This window comes from Pinus tabuliformis, chromosome J, assembly GCF_031772625.1.
Source record: "Pinus tabuliformis cultivar Carrire ecotype Pingquan chromosome J, CPIR1, whole genome shotgun sequence".
NCBI classification, from domain to species: Eukaryota; Viridiplantae; Streptophyta; class Pinopsida; order Pinales; family Pinaceae; genus Pinus; species Pinus tabuliformis.
The window spans coordinates 1,390,530,485-1,390,547,365 of NC_142295.1; positions in this window are offsets into that span (position 1 = coordinate 1,390,530,485).

Genomic DNA, 16,881 nt, shown 5'->3' on the forward strand with positions numbered 1-16,881 from the left:
GTTATATTGTAACCTTCATTTAAATATAAAGATTAGTTCATATTTTTCAAAGTTCAATAATTAAACTAAAAAGCAGAAACACTAGTTATACAACCTTATTCATATATTAAAACATTTATACTTTTAAACATTATAATTTAAAATTTCTATACATTAATTTTATATTAAATATTCAATAAAATAATATTATTAGAAAACGCTACTGTATAAGAATAATATTCAATAAAATAATATTATTAGAAAACGCTACTGTATAAGAATAAGATTAAACTTATTAACGTCAAGGAAGGATCCGAAACTTCTTTTAAATATAATTCCATAAAATTCAAAGAATCATCACTAAAATATGATTATTTCGTTAAACTATACGAAATAGTAAAATAAGACATTTTCAAAATATTAATATTATTAAAAGGATAATGATAACTTATTTAAAAAAAAATATTAAGTGATATATAACTCTAGAATTGTTAAAATATATATTATAATTCATTTTTAAAAGAAAATATAAAGTGATAATAATATAAAGACTAAGCGAAAACAAAATAATGATATATTAAAATAATTATAAAATTCAAATTAAAACATTAAAATAATTTCAACATGGTCAATGATTTAAGGAAAAAATAAAAAAAATTCAAAGGTATAACCAATTTTTATATTAAAGGTAATTTTTTTTTTTAACTTGGTCAAGCTAGGGATTGTCTACCTTTGTCCTTTTTATCCTTTTAATTAAATTAATTAATTAAAAAATGGTATATGAACTAGTGTCATATGAAATGAGTTATGTTTTTTTGGTCATGTAGTATCGATAAGACATAGTAATGACCCATAGTATTATAACAAAGACCATTTACAACTTAAGAATCTCCACCATAAAGTAGAGATAAATATATTTATTTAATTTTTCCATATCTAAATTAAAATCGAGTTGTCTTTAGTGAGAATTTTTGGAAGCTTTTCCGATGGGTTTTTTCAGTCTAATTTCTCTAAAGTCTGATAGGAATTTATTGAAATCATAAGTTTGATGGGTAACCTTTGCATAATCCATGTCCCCGAGGGGTTTCTCAAGGTATTGAATCCATATATACAGTCGAAAAACCAATTTGAATAACAAATGAAGATTTCACCTCAAAATGTTTCGTCATATTGTGGCACTGGAATGTCCACAAAGTCGCACTAAAGACAACTCCAATTAAAAATAACTTTCTTATTTTTTTTAATGTTCTTAAAAATAATAATAATAATAATGATAATTTAATTTTAAGATTACGACTAAATTGGGGATATCGGAGGAGGATTTAAAAAACCATAGGAGCTTCGCGCCATGGGATTGTCCAATCCCTAAGGTCTGAAACCTGAAATTTCTGACAAACACAGTAGGAGCGGCATACAACAAACTGCTAGAAAGAACGAGATGACAGATGCAGACAGCGGGGGAGATATCCCCTCCTACTGGGATGCAGCGGCTGGAGAATCAAGTCTGAAAACCGAAAATCAGCAGAGTTCCAAGAAACGGCTAATCCGACAAATGGCCCAGTCCTCGGAGCGTGATGGCAAGCAAGAAGCAGAGGGCAGTCTCTGCCATGTGCAATAGAGAAACCTAGATTTGTAATCTCGATGAACAAACTGGAAAGATACCACAGATTTATGAAGGACCATGTGATGATCTTCAAGTTCATAGGCATGTGGCCGACGGGGAAGGACTTGATCAAGTGGATACAACAGAAATTGAACCGAAAGGCCATATTGAGCTCAAGCTGGGAGCCAGAGGCTTCTTCATGGTAATCCTCTTAAACCTGCAAGATAAGGAAAGAGTATTTGAAAAGGGTCCCAAATTTGATTATAATTCAGGCATGTTCATGTGATACTGGGAAGAATTTACAACCCAGATAAAGAGAAATTCCTGGCAGCCCCAGTCTAGGTACGACTCTTTGGGCTCTCGATGGATTTTTGGGATCTAGAAATATTGGAAGGAATCAGGAACACAATAGGAAAATTTTTCAAAATGGCTAAAACCAAAAAAAGAGGCTGATATAATTCATACGCTAGAATCTGTGTTTATATGATTATAGCAGAGCCCATCCCTAAATCAGTAGAGCTAGAATACCATGAAGACATCTGTCAACAAACCCTGAACTATGAGCACATATGATTCCATTGCCGAAGGTGCCATGAATATGGCCACTTATTCAAGGAATGCCTGTTGAACCAGGAAGGTCTAGAGCTAAAAGAAAAACAAACAAAACCCCCACAGGAAGGAAATGAGGGGCTCCAAGAAGTGAAGAACAAGAGAAGGGCACCAAAGGGATACCACAACACAAAAGCTGTCAACCAAACTCAGTCAAGCAGTAAAAACAAATACGAGGTATTGCAAGAGGAAGAAGAAATAGAAAATGAAGCCCAACTCATGGATTACCAGGAAAAAGAAAAAGAAAGTAGCCTAAGTCATGCAAAAACAACACCAAAGAGGAAAGTTCAAATAGATCTCATAGATAAAGAAGAACAGGAAGGAATGGAACTCACTGCAGTGGAAATATACCCAAGCAAGGGGGAGGAGTGAAGCATGGAAGAGGAAGTTCTAAGGAAACTTTTAAATGAATGGAGGCACTTAGATGAAAGATTTATCCCAGAGGACCAAAAAAAACTATACTGGGAGACCTTCCAACTATATAAGGCCAATCAAGGACAAAGACAAGTAGATATTGTAGAGAAACTGGGTATGCAACAAGAAAACCCCTAGGAATTTCAAAATAGAACAAAAGGAGGAAAGAAAAGAGGAAGGAGAAATCTATAGGAATCGATCCAGATAATGGGAGAGATGTTGGTAAACACTGGAAGGGTGGTACCACTATCAGCGGTCTACCAACAACTCAACAAAGTTACCTAATGATAGTAATATCCTGGAACATAAGAGGCCTAAATAGTTGGGGAAATAGAGATATCTAATAGATTGCTTGAAAAAGGAAAATCCTCAATTAATTCTTCTCCAGGAAACAAAGATAATAGGAGAAAAGCTAGAAGAGATTCTAAAGAGGATGAAACCAAGGTATGAGGTAGTAGCAGTGGATGTGAAAGGAAGTGCAGGAGGCATAAAAATCATCTGGAACCCAACAGAGGTAAAGGCATACTATTGGATAGGGATACAACGAATCCTCACTGGTCGCTTCCGAAACATAGGGACCAAAGAATGGTTTATGATCTCAGTAGTCTATCGGCCGCATATTCCAATAGAAAAGGAAAACTTCATACAAAACATAAGGAACCTAAATGAAATGCATGATGAAAAGCTTTGGCTAATTACATGGGACTTTAATCTGATAACTACTTTGGAGGAGAAAAAGGAGGGATTAGAAGGGAGGGACCCAAAATGGAACAATTTAGGGACAACCAGGAGGAGATACATATGGTTGATATCCCGAAAATCAACGTAATGTACACGTGGAACAATAGAGCAAGAGGAAATCGAAAAATAACGTCTCCCTTAGACAAATTCCTAGCAACTGAAAACTTAATCAGCAGAAAGGTATACTATGAGGCCTCCGTCTTGCCATGTATGGGATCAAACCACTGGTTGATTAGATTAGAAGTGGATAAGAAACAAGGGCAAACTAAGATACCCTTCAGGATTGAAGAATTCTTTTTGCGAGACCCAACCCTCCTAGGAAAACTAGAGGAATGGTTGAAATAAAGTGAGAAGCGAGGAAGAAACCAAAGACAAAATAAAAAAATGGAACAAGGAAGAGTTTGGTAATATCCAACAGGAATAGGAACTGCTATAGGAAAAGATGAAAAAGGTACAAAAACAGATAATAAATAACGAACGCACTGAAACCCTAGTGGAGGAAGAAGGAGAGTTGTTGAATAGATTGGAGGAAAGGAGGCAATAGGAAGAGATCCTGTGGAAACAAAAACCAAGAATTTAGTGGTTGAGAGAGGGGGAAAGGAACACTATATTCTTTCACAAAGTGATGATTCAAGATCGCCAGCATAATAGGATCTTTTCCCCAATGGAGCAGGAAGGAAATCACCTTACTCAAAAGGAAGATATGGAGAACCTGTTGGTCCAACACTTCGAAAATATATTGACATAACCTAATATAGACAACATAGAAAATATAAACAGGATTACTCGGCATATCCCTGAACCGATGAGTAGGGATCAGAACCTGGCTCTAAGGAGGGAAATCAATAATTATGAGGTGGAAGAAGCAATCGAAGGATTAGCGAAGAATAAAGCTTCGGGCCTCGATGGATTTATAGTAGAATTGTTCCAGGCAACTTGGATGATTATAGGAGAAGAGATCGTGGCAGTAGTGGAGGAGTCAAGACGCACTAAAATGATGCATCATGCCCTGAACTCCACCTTCCCAACACTTATCCCCAAAATCGACCATTCAGAAGAGCCTCATGGGTTTAAACCAATAGATGTATGCAATGTAATATATAAAATTATGGCTACAATCATGGTAAACCTTCTCAAACCTATCCTACCTAGATTATTCTCTCAAGAGAAGACTGGTTTTGTGAAAGGAAGGCAAATTGTGGATGGGATAGTCACAGTTGAAGACGCAATTCACTCCCTGAAGAGCCAAAATGCTAAAGGAATGATGATAAAACTAGATCTATCAAAATCTTATGACTGCCTAAGTTGGACTTACCTACAAGGAATCCTGAAAGCGTTCGGCTTCAGTCCAAGATGGATAAACTAGAACTATTCAATGATATCTACCCTTGTGTTCTCAATACTTCTCAATCGAGCTCTGACAGAGGCTTTTAATGCAAAAAGGGGGCTAAGATAAGGCGATATGATGTCCCATTTCTTGTTCATATTGGCTACGAAAGGACTAGGAAGATATGTAAAAGAGAAAGTGTAAGGCGATCAATTTACAAGGCTGCGAATGTGGGGTAATGATCTTTCGCTAAAACATCAACAGTTTGTCAATGACATAATGATGTTTGGGCAAGCAAACCTTAAGGAAAGCAGAGCCTTGATGGAAATTTTAAACGATTTCATGAGTGCCTCAAGGATGAAGATTAATAGAGACAAGCCAGATATCTTATTTTTCAATACAAGAGCCCAATCCCAATATTTTCTAGTAAGAATCATGGGATTCCACATAGGAAATATACCCTCGAAATATTTGGGGATCCCACTAAGTTTTCACCCGATCAGAGTGTCAATCTGGAAGACTCTTATGGCAAAAATACAAGGGATCCTACAAAATTGGACATTCAGGACTCTAAATATGGCGAGTAGAGTAATATTGTTGAAGGCAGTGCTTCAGTCAATATCGATATACTAATTATCAAGCCAAGCTATCCCTAAAACTGTTTGCAAAGAGATGATTGACATCTTCAATAAATTCCTGTGGCAAGGGCTAAACACAACTAATTAATGGGCACTGCTATCTTAGTATTGGCTAAACACACCTATCAAGGTCGGAGGGTTGGGTCTGAGAGACCACTATATTCTAAACCAGGTCATTGGGGCTAAGTTATGGTGGAGATGGATTCTAGGAGGGACATAGACCTATGGAAAGAAACATGGGGGAGAAAATATGGAATGCTAAGATTGACATAAGGAAGGCTAAGAGTCTAGGAAAACATAAAGGGGTCAGCTATATGGAATCTCGCATCTGAAAATAGAGAACTAATAAGAAATCATAGTCTTTCGGAAATAAGGGGAGGAGAGGAAGCCAGATTCTGGCAAGAGGCGTGGCAGTAGAGAGATAAATTACGTAGTAGGCCAGACCTTGTGGAAATATGCCAATTTACCAATAACCCTGCAAATCAGATGGTGAAAAATTATTGGGGAACACTAGAGAAAATGGAAGTGCAAACAAGATTGGTCGGGTGCTCTAGAATCAATTCAGTGGGCAACCTATGAGAAGGAGATGGAGTCCCAAAGAATAGCGAGATCAGAAGGACTGAATATAATAAGGTGGGGATATAGAATAAAAGTGATTTTCACCATCCAAGAAGGATACCACCCGCAAGTAGCACACCATCAACAACAAGGACCACCCATATGGGAACGAATATGGAAGGACAAACTATGGCCAAAAATAGGTTTTTTCCTTTGGATAGTCCGACATGGCAGAGCACTCACTTGGGACCAACTAGAAATAAGGGGGATGCAAGGACCATCGGCCTACTGCATATGTGAAAGACAAACGGAATCAATGGAACACTTACTAAATGCCTACAGTTATAGTGAGGTTCTATGGTAGTATCATGAGCATCTTTTCGGCCATAGAGACAAGGATCAAGCAAGTATGAAATTAACAATGGAAAAATGGAGAAGGAAGCCTTAGAAGAATCCCATCCTAAACCGAGCTTGGAAGATATCCCTTTGATTCCTACTTAGGGTGGTGTGGAAGGAATGGAACATAATAATTTTCAAAGGGGAAAACAGGGCAACAATAGAATTATGGGGAAGGATAGTCTAGAACATCTGAGAAACAATTCTAGTAGAGAACTGGTACCCAGAAGATTGGGAAACCAACCTTTAGGAAGGTTGTGTACTCAAATGATTAAGAATGAATCCCAAAATGCTGATGGATAACTCATGCAAATAGAAACATACTCCTGGTCACTCCCCAACCCTCTTTGTGTTCCCCCAGGAAGAGTTCATCAAACTAAACTTTGACAGAGCAGCTAAAGGGAACCTGGTGGTTGCAGGTTCCGAAGGGGTGTCCCAAGATTACCAAGGCAACATCATTCGCCTGTACGCCATGGATTATGGCATAGCGAGTAATATTGAAGCAGATCTCTATGCATTAAAGTGGGGGTTAGAAATCACCTAGAGAGAAAGGTTTCAAAGAATAGAGGTGGAAGGAGACTCAAGACTAGCAATAGAGATCGCTAAAAGACTCCAGCAAGGAAACAGATGGGAGAGGATAAGTCAAAGTTGGAGGATGACACAGTTGGCTTAGGAAATATGAAATCTAATCGAAAGGATAGACTACATTGTCCCAACACATGTCCGTAGATTGGGGAATGTGGCAACAGACAACTTAGCCAACTGGGAGTGTAGACACACTGGCAACAAGCTTGATATAAGGGTTGATGAGTTAATTCAAATGGGAGGAATGAGAAGTCTAGAGAAAATAATGAGAATAGACAAGGAAAGAGGAGAAAACCCTCGATCAAGGTGTGATGGGCCGTACAGGATATAGGGGAGAGAGGCCAGCTTGATGTCACAGTGGGCCAAGAACAGAGAAGTTAGCCAGATGGCATGGCGGGAAGAGGGAAGCAAGGTTGGTCAGGCACCACGGGAGTCGGCAAGCAGAAGTGGAGGACAGGGCAACACAATGTAGGAACAGTTGTAACAGTGGGCGGAGGAAAGAGAATCCGGCCAGATGGCACAACGGGCAGAGTGAAGTGGGCTTGGACAGTTGCCACAGGAACCGGCAACTGGTGAGGTAGAAACAGGAAACTTACGTCAAGAACAGTTGTCAGTATGCAAGTATTATTAAATGGAATTTATTGTAAGGTAAGTGGTCTCCCATCCCAACACCCACATGCGGAAGGAAGGGAGGCGACCAACGAGGCAAAGCATGTGGTAGGTTTCTCGGAAGGGAGGCCGGGTAGGTGGATGAGAAAATTAAAGGGAAAGGTGGTAAGGTCGAGGGTAATTTTCGTGCAAGAAGAGAAGGTAGGATGTGCAGTTGGAGTTGGCAAGCACTGAGTGTCTCGGGACATCAAGAAGCGTTGAGCTTTCGCCTATAAAACCTGGTATGTGCTCCTTGCCTTCCCTTGCATTGGTTTAGAAGATATGAATTGGCATCTACGAAGATTACAATTATAAATAGGCATTGTAATGAATCCTGTAGACGATTACTGGTTAATAATTATGGTGCTCCCTATCGATTTTAGAACTGAAGCCTCCTTGTATCCCTAGGTTATTGGTCTATCAATGTGTGTTGGCTTATTGGGGCCTGACCTAGGTTTAGAGTTAAGTTAGCCAAACAAATCCCAGTACTACTGGCCGTTTCGGCAACAGTGTGTGGAGCACGGACTGAGGTCTCACCTGAAGTAGTATGGGAGGGTGCTAGAACTAGGTTTCTGCACCTTGGAGATGTCTTAGGAGTTCAAATAGTTCACAGTTTGACCTTGTGTGTAGGTTGCTTTGTGCACTTTCCCGTACTTCGGGGCCTGATATACTGCATTCATGCAGCCCTACCGAGGGGTTAAATGTCGCGTTCTGCATTATTACGCAAGACTGTACTGGTATTCCAACGTTAGTTAATTAGATTTTCCTACTTAAGTTCTTTAAGTATACTTAACAACATAAACCATTCATACAAGTGTGCGCAGTAAATAAACATTATATTTGCAAATTATATCAATCATTCATTAACCCAAGAATAGATACATAGAATTATCACAAAAGTTCTCTTTATTAATTCCTTCCTTAGTTACAGACTCGACTTCGCCTTGCGCACTGAGCTGCAGGGGTCCTCGCACTCAGCTGTGGACTATTAGGCCTCTGCGCACTCAACTACAGAGCCTTCTCCTACTCTACGACTCAAAGACACCCTTCAACTTATGACTTAATCACTTAGACTTTTTTCTACTTCTTTCTTCTTCTCTTTTACACTTAGATCCTCGCTCTATTTATAAAATCCCATGGTCTACCAACATTACATTACAAAACTAGGGCAGACAACCCTGTGACTCTATCATACTTTCTCGCCCTGCGTCTGCAATTCGTGGAGCTTTACAACAAAATTTGGTCACACCTTGGGCTTTGAGCCCCAAAACATGCCTTGGGGGGATTGCATGCCCAACAGGCCCCCAACACAAACATCATGACTCACCCTCGAGTCACTCTGCCTATGCGACGATCTTTGCACGGAGTCCCTCCAACTATTCTTGAACTGTGTGGAGGTCAGCAGCGCACTAAACTGCTGCTTGCTGGATCTGCTACATACGTTGTTCCGAGACCTTTGTGTCGAGAGTGCTTCTCTGCATAAATTTGTGCATCCCTTGCATGTGTGCATCCATTTGGCCTCAAGTCGAGCATCGCATCATGAATAGTGACTTCAATGGTCCCTTTCTAGCCAACCCATGCAACAACGAGGCCCCCCGTGTGCGGTCGCACACCTTCTGACTCTTTTCTTCTGCACACATCTCGAATATCGCACAACTCCCAGGAAGAATAGTTTATAGTCCCGCGATCCCTTCCAACTGCTTGGAGTGCTAAGACTATCCTTCCCTTTGCTAGTCAGGTGGTCGCACCACTCGTGAAAAGTTTCATCAGATCATTTATCATGTTTCCTGGAGAATCTATACCTTTTACTATTATGGTCGGCATTGCATACTTTATTAGTTGCAACGCGCTACCCTGGTCATTATGCTTAGCAATATGTTGTCCAAGCCAAGGAATTATACTGATCAATTCATGGCAATAGGCCTTAATGCTGTCATCGTGATTGCATGCACACTGCCTTACCATTCTGGTATTTTTTCCGAGAAAATTTTTCTTTATTTCATCCTCCGTCTTCTTAACTTCCGCATCCATCAAAGCACTTTTATTCCTTAACTACACCCTTTCTTCTTTAGGTTTGTGGAGTCTAAGGTTTCCCTGTTGGATTTCTTCCTCGAGTCCCATGCATTCTGTTTTTTGCGGTTGCGTGACCCCTTCTTTCCGGGCTTTGTGAACCATCATATCTACTGGCGCTACTATGTGCAGGCTAGGCTTTGCATGCTCCATAGTGTTATAGACATATTTGGGCACTACAACCCCAACCACATATGTCCATAAACCAAGGGCTTCTAAACCCCTAACAGTGTTGTTTCATACCCTAAAGGAACAAGGTCAGCAGATTACATCATCTCCCAGAAGTTCTCCATGAAAAAACTACTCAGAACTAGTCAAAACAGGACCATACAAACTGCTCCATGCATAGGGTGTGATGCATCTCACCTATTACAAAAGGGGGATGTGATGCATACTGGAAAGCCCTTCTGTAAGGTGTGATGAGCGAGAGTAGAAAAATGGCAGAAGCAGTGTGCTAAGTGGAAACCCAGAGAATCTTCTAGAAACTGCTCATATGACACTTGCCTCTCTGAATTTGCCCAGGGATGAGTAAGAGATCTGAAATATCCAAGCGGAACCAAGAACTATCAGTGAAATGACACTAATAAAAATCCCAGAGGCTGACTCACTCTCCTGAAAACATCTATATATGGATCCCTCATCTTAGAGATCTAGAGGCTAGAGGGTGGAATTTTGTGATTTGCAAGGAAGTGTTGTTGGTTAGTTTTTGAAGACATTGTTGGGTGAACTTTCTTTGTAGGAGGTTGTCAGGCGGAAAGAGTCGATAGTGCAGACACAACCAACCTCCCTAGGAGCCTAAGACTCTCTAGTGACAAACAAGACAAATAAGAGCAATCCTTCTCTAAACATGCATTTACTATATAAGAAATCAAGTGTTTAGATCCTACCTGTAGTCCAACGCTGTTGTAGCAGTCCAGCCTCGCTGATCCGGATGAGCTCCTCCTTCACTTCGAAACCTGCATTCACTAACAATCAAATGATTAAATAGCACTTGATAATCTCATAAAATAAAACATATTTAACACATAGACCAAGGAGTACATGAAACAACTCATAAATAACAAGTTATTGAGAAGAATGGACTCATTTGCATTAATAGGAAACAAAAGGAACAATTACAACCTGAGCCTTGGTGTTGTGCAAGTCCCTCCCAGGGTCCATCAAGAGTTCTCCTTTACTTTGACAAAGCTCACCCACTTCCAAATAGAACAAGCAAAGATGGTAATCTCTCCTCACAAGCTTCTAAATGGGAGTCCTAATTCCAGCAGCATCTACCCTTAGAAATGTTTAGCTTCCAACCTCCCCTCCTTCTGGCCCAATGCCTGTATTTATAGTGCTCAAGAGGAAGTTAATCAGGTCCACCATCAATGGGATAATCCCCTCTTTGGATGGGATAGCTCCCTTACTGATGGGATAAGTTCCTCTTTGGTAGGGGTACATGAACCATCTGGAGGCGCTCAATACACGTCGAACAACCTTCTAGAATGCTCTAGAAATGACCACAAGTAACTTTTTAAAGATGAAACTTGCGCATTTTGACCTTTACAGGGGTACGCACCTGCCCCTTTACATACAGAGCGTACAAGTACGCAGCTTTTGTGAACATTAGGTGCGTATCCGCAGGTAAGGTTGAGAGAACCTGCGTACCCAGAGATAAATACATTTATAAAGACTTTCTCTCTTTTTGGAGTTTGACATGGAGAGCAGAGGCATAAGACTTGCCCAAGAGGATAACATGACTGTTGATAGAGCCATACTAACTGTAAATAGTCATGGTGACATTTTTTAGTGTAACAGATTGCCCCCTAAAGTGCGAAGCCTGTAGTAGATTAGGGTTTTGTATTATCTAGGAAGGGTGAAGCGCTTTATGATTTCAAGGATTATCTCGTGGAGAGCCTGGTCAGAACCTGCAATTTTCAACACAAAATACATGTATAAGATTATATCATCGCTGAGGTAGGCATTCCCATACTCAGATCAAAACTTTAACTAACAGACTAACTATTCTGATACAGGAATGATCTTGCAGTACATCATAATCATAGACTTTTGTAGACACAGTATGGGCGCAGCCATCTGTTTATGATTAGTCTACTTAGATAATGAATACAAAACTCCTCGCAGCCTGGATGGTGGAAACTAGATCCAGGGTCTTCATTTCTACTTCCCGAATTGGTACGATTCTAGCCATGCGAATAAATGAGTTGATGTCGAACATGGTAGAAACCACTTGATTACCAGTCAATGATGTAAACTGTTAACAAGTGTGAGAGAGACCACCAGTAATGTCAATGGTTCTCAAAGTACCCAGTACAATCCATGAGATGTGAGTGAATGAGTTGATGTCGAACATTTCACGGAATCCTTCGATCGAAAGTCAATGATGTAAACTGACATCAAAGGCGAGAAACCTGCCATTAATGCATGCAGACTTCAAGGTACTGACGATTTCTAAGTCATCTCTCTAGATAATGTGCTGATGTCGATAGAAAGCGACCCGTTGCAGGCAAGCCCACAACACGAAATCATTGTTCAAGTTGAAGAAATGTTGCTGTAAGGACTGACTCAGGGATGGTCAAATGGATGACAAGTATTTTGCAGATGAAAGTTTTGCTTGCAGACCTCTTGAACACATAACGACACAACAGATGGCTTGGTGATAAACGACTCAAAGTTAATCCCCGGAACCCGGCTGAAGACTTTCAATGTGGTTTGATCAACTGTGAGGTAAAGGATTTCCCAACCCAGGTGAATGAAAAGTGTCGTGTTCAAGAGTGGTAATAAGGTTTCTTCTGAGACAAAGGATAACAAATAGGCTCCTTCTTCTCTCTTTTCCCCCACCATTTCTGGCAAGTACCTCTTTATTTTTAACAAGCTTGAGGAGGATAACATATGCTTGATTATAAGCTCATCCTTCGGACGAGTCCAACCTAGTTTTGATTCGAACCCTAGGAAGGAGTGGTTCGTTCTTGTTTGTAATTGAACAGGTCCTTTACTGTGAAATTTTAACGAGCCCAGTATAGGAGAAACTCGGCGTTTTTCAATTTTAGAGAGTCTGAAAAACTTAAGAAGACTCCAGGTTGAACTTTTTCGTAAATTTGTGTCCCCCAAGCCCGAAAAAGTATAAAATAATACCTGGGAGAACCGCTTGATCTTGCGACCAGGGAGTACTTTCATGATTAGTGTCTCTGACTTGAAAAGTAAAAAGCGATCAAGGACACGTCGTTTTATTTCCATATCGAGTTTGAAACGACAAAAACCCGGCAATCTTTTCATGTTTTTACGGTCAGAAAAGAGCTATAAGGGGACCATCTTTTAATTCCGTTTTAACGAGTGTAAAAGAAACGCTCAGCAATCTTTTCATGTTTTAGGAGTCAGAAAAGAGCTTAAAAGATGACTCTGATGTTTTGGTTCATGAAAAATGATGATTTTACTCTAAAGTCCTTTTGTCCTGCACAAAAACGACACATTACTCATACTTGTTTAAGATGGGTAAAAATACATTGAAAAATGTCCTTTCATGGTGAAAAATAAACAAACTTAGCATTCATTCATCCAAAAAACCTATAAAAAGACTTTTTACCATGTCATTTTTACCATTTTACTGTTGAGGTTGAAAAAAGGGCTTTTGACAAGAAACTTCCCGTGGAGATTGCGGAGAATCCGACCATCAGAATCGAACGCCGTTTCACCAGGTATTCTACAACACCCCTCTCTTGTTTTCCATCCATTTGGAATTCATTTTTAAGCTTTTATTTGATATTTTGGGGGTCTTGGGGTTTCAAGATGCGCACTTCGGGGTACGCAGGTTATGCACTGCTGACCTGCGTACCCCGATATTTTCCAAATGGGAAAATTACGGGGTGTACGCACCCGGCCTTAAGGGAAGCTGCGTCCGGACGCTCTGTCCCTCCAAAATAGACCAAAATTTTTAAATTTTATGGATCCGAACTGATGTTTTATGATCTACAGGGAGCACACCATGCTTGATTGGCATGAAAGAGAGCACGAGGACGTTGATTTGGCCGCGATAGGTCATCAACCTTCCATTGATGCATTAAAAGCGTGCGGACTGTACAAATACTGGGCCATACCTGGCATGAGGGGCCAAGTGGCTTTTCTTGAGTGGCTAGTTGAAAGGTGGAACATTCAGGAGCAATGTTTCTACATCAGAGAGCACCAGCTCGAGATAGAGCCCTCCGACATATATTTCCTCACTGGCTTTCCTAACAGGGGCGAGCAACTTTCTCTATTCGGGACTAGGCCGGGTGGCCAATCCCTTGCTAGTCTCCGGCTAGAGTGGTGCAACAACCAAAACCATGAGAAGGGGATAGAAATCAAGTACATATCCCAACCTGAACTTATGGTGATAGCCTTTACTGTTACCAGACTTTGCGGCGCGGCCGCTTTGCACCAAGCCACCGGGTCCCAAGTGCAGATGGCTATAGACTGCTTCCACAGCACCATTTTCAACTGGTGCGATGCTGTGTTGGCTAATTTGAAGGGCCAACTAACTAGGGCAAAGAGAGGACAACTGAAGACCTTTGGATATGGGCCTATAGTCGTGAGCTTTGCCCTAGAGAGAGTTCCAATGCTGGTCCCCCACCATCTTAGAGTTCCAGTTGGGGCGCCTCGCGAGCCTAAGTTGACGAGATGGGTTGCGGTAATGGCCCAGCATCCTGATGAGGGCGCAGTAGTTGTTCGATTTCCTGATGGTTACTTTCACTTGCTAGAGAGCCAGGTCTTTGCTATTCAGGACTTTCCTTATGCCGGAATGGATTTTCGGAATGATCCGGACATGGTTCTTCCACAGGGAGAACAGTGGGACGACAGAGGTATTTCATTTTCCACAAGTTTTCAAATTATGTATTTTTTTTGTTTTTATATATCGCCTCAAAACTGACAGCACAAATTTTCAAAATGCAGATGTAGGTCCACGCCGTCTAGCCAACCTCTGGGCTTTTGAGAGGAGAGTACCAGCTGTACCAGCACCAGCCCCACAGGATGCGGCCGCAGAGACCTTAGCCGAGCTGGAACAGGATCTAGAGCGTCTGACGGCAGATATACCAGAGACCACCATAGATGACATTCCCATTCGACTTCAGCGCTATGTGGTCGCAGTCCCAGGACCTTTTAGGAGGTTCTTGTGTAGGGTAGCGTGGGCAGTGGTCTCGTATAGAGAGCACCACCAGTGATCGGCTAGTCACTTTTGTAGACACATATGACATTTTTGGTTTTTTGTACTTATCATTTTTGCCGATCATAAGGTGTTTTTCAACCTATGATCGAAGACGATGTATATTTTTGACACACTCCTATCTATATATATATCATTATTACCGGCTCATTTTGTTTAACATATGTGATGAAATGTTTTTAAATTTACTTGCATGATTATCGTAAATGTCTGTCCAACATTCGAGAAGCAATTGCATCTGCTAATGTATTTAAAGACCTTGGAATATGCTGATATTCAATGTAATCAAATTCACGTTCCAAGAGACGCACTCTCAAAAACAACCTTAATAACACAGGATTTCTAATGGTATATACTCTATTAAGCTGTAATACAACGAGTTCAGAATCTAACCTCACTATCAAACGTCGAATCCCAAATGAAATAGATTCAGACAATAATTCAACCACTGCACTGTATTCTGCAATGTTGTTCGTCGTTTGACCGAGGCTCACCCCATGCATAGAAACTAACTCGTCAGAGGGCGAATAGATAACCCAAGCTGCGGAAGAGATATTCCGTGTACTACGACAAGCACCATCAGCAAATCCAATGTATGTTTGGAGAGGCGTCGACATCTGCAATATCAAGAGTAAAACCAAGATAAGCCAGAATAACGACGAAAAACACACTTTCTAAGCTAAGCACACTATCTAAACTAACAAACATACTAGCTAGAAAGAAAACCTAACCTAACTAACATTCTCCATACCCATCATTTAAGCATAATACCTCTTAAGGTAAAGTCCATTTCTGGGTTTACCCAAAGAGTCCCCATCAAAATCTACCAACTCATAGGCCCCTTTTGCTAGCTTTCGCTTTACAATGTAGGGTCCATGCCACATAGGAACGAATTTCCCAGCACCTAGTTTATCGTTAGCTTGATCATATAATAGTACTAGGTCTCCCTCCAAAAAACTCCGAGGGGTCACATTTCTATCATACTGAGCTTTCATTCGCTTCGTGTGAGTCTCGGTATGCCCATAGCGCTGAAAATAACATGTTGTGCCAATTCGACCGATGAATACCAATGGTTCGTCGGATCATGATAACCAGAACTTTGTTGATAGACTCAACCAAACCGTTGGCTTGCGGATAATAAGGAGTAGAGCTATCGTGGCGCAAACCAAGCTGGCTTGTAAGCTCAGTCATCATGATGTTTCGAAAATGGCTCCCATGGTCAAGGATGATTGCTTGTGGGACACCAAACCTAGTTATAATATGATTGAATACGAAAACTGCAGCTGTTTTGCCGCTTGCATCGAATGTAGGCATCGCCTCGGCCCATTTAGTAAAATAATCAACCGCGAGGATTATATACGCATGCCCCCCGGCCGAGTGAGGGTTACAAGTAATAAAATCGATACCCCATTTGGCGAAAGGACCAACGACAATTATAGGATGGAGAGGAGCAGGTGGTGCGCGCATCTTGCGATCAAACACTTGACAGTTGTGGCACTTCCGGACCGCAATGATACAATCTTTAAACATGGACGGCCAGAAATAGCCAGCGCGCAACACCTTCTGAGCTGTGGGATACCCAGACATATGACCACCACATGCTCCAGAGTGACAATCATTTAAAACCCTCTCAGCCTCTTCGTGAGTTAAACAATGTCGAAAAACTAATTCTGCCCCCCGGCGATAAAGTGTATCTCCAATAATCTTGTATTGCTGGGATTGAAACCGAATTTTTCGACGTTCCGACTTTGAAGCTTCAGGCCGAAAGGTTTGGGTTTGGAGATAGATGATTATATCCCCGTACCACGGATCTAAAGTACTGATAAGAAACAAAGATTCGTCCACAATGGACTCCTCTGCCACAGTTTCTGTGTCAGCACGCGGGAAATCACACATCAATTCCGCAAAAGCTAAGGATTTCTTAGACTTGGACTTCTCAAACTCCAAGTCGAACTCTTGCAGGATAACGATCCATTTAGAGTACTTGCCCCCTAGCAGTTGTTTTGTCAAAATATAAATCATAGGGTTGCAATCCGAAATAACTGTAGTTTTACGGAGAAGAATGTAGTGACGAAAACGCTGGACAGCTTGAACGGCTGCCAGGGCCAATTTCTCC